The following is a 1,322-nucleotide window of genomic DNA, read 5'->3' as shown; positions in this document are numbered from 1 at the left end:
CATTTTCCTTGCCTGCGCAGTTGCTGCAAAAAGGATGGTGACAGTCTGTGTGAAAGAAGCTCTTCTGAGATTTTTGTCTTTTTTTCACTGCTTTGATGAAGTCAYGAGTAAACAATAATAGTTACATATCCAAAACAAACTTGTTTTTCCCCACTTTGCTTTCTACCATGTCGTACCGCAGGCGTAAAATGTCAGAGTTTGTGGAAATGAAACTTCTGAAAAAGGGCATTTGTTTGAAACTTGTTTGAAAGTAAGTTACCATTAACCAGAAGCCAATGATCTCTCAGAAATCCCTGTCTGACATGGAGCAGCTGAAAGTGTCTGTACCTGCATGAGAGGGTTTGGTGTTCACCTACCAGCATGGAACAATACATCACATCACATAAACTTAGCCTAAGATCAAAACCAAATGATCCAGGATGTTGTCAAGCTCTAGTGGCGTTTATGAAATCCTTGATGCGCAAATGACAGTAGCTTAACTCATCTATTTGGCTTGTTGAAACTTCCTGTCTGTTTTAAAGAACTTTAAAATACAGAAGAGAAAATGAAAGGCTGAAATTTCAGGCGTCATGCACCCTCTCTTTCTTAGAAGTGTCTGGAATTGAGGASAGTCCAGTTTCACAGAATGAAGTGATGCCTAGGTGATGCTTAAATCAGAGTCATGACTTTGACATGTACATTTGCTTATATTGTTTGACCCAAATGAGTGGCTTTTACCAAATGTGCCCTGTGGTGTGCTCTGGCTCCTTTTCCTGAGCTCTTACCGGTGGTACTGAATTAGGTGCAGCAAAGGCAGCGATTGCAAATGCCCTCTAAGTCATTGTGTTTCCTCTTGTTCCCTCAAGAGACCAGTTTGGGGCCAAGCCTGTGTCCCCTTATCACTGAACTGAAACTTTCACTTTTCCAGTTCTTGTAATTCTACCACTGGTGTTCCTCAGTGTCAGGCTGCCTTTGGAATTGGGACTAGCTGAGYTCTTTCTTGGCTAGGTGTGACTTGGGAAATAAAGAAAATTACTGCACAGCAAAATAAGCTTATTGAAATCTTACAGTTAGTCCAAAACTGGAAGGGAACTGATTTCTGGGAAATTTCTCTTGGGCAATCATGTTTTCTGAAACAAGTCTGAGTGGTTGCTGCTGGGCTGCCTCTAACAGTTCAAGGTGCAGCAGTTGTTCTTATGTTCTTCATTGTCTTCATTTTAGTCAGAAAAGTCCCCTGTTATTTATAACCTGTGTTACTGTTACAAAATTTCCCCTATGGAAAACTAAAAACACTCTGGTTACAATAGTTCTTATATAAATGCATTTGAAGTCTTGATTCTGCA

Source organism: Malurus melanocephalus, unplaced genomic scaffold (assembly GCF_030028575.1).
Source record: "Malurus melanocephalus ecotype Western Australia unplaced genomic scaffold, MMel_1.1 scaffold_208, whole genome shotgun sequence".
NCBI classification, from domain to species: Eukaryota; Metazoa; Chordata; class Aves; order Passeriformes; family Maluridae; genus Malurus; species Malurus melanocephalus.
This window is presented reverse-complemented; position numbering follows the sequence as displayed.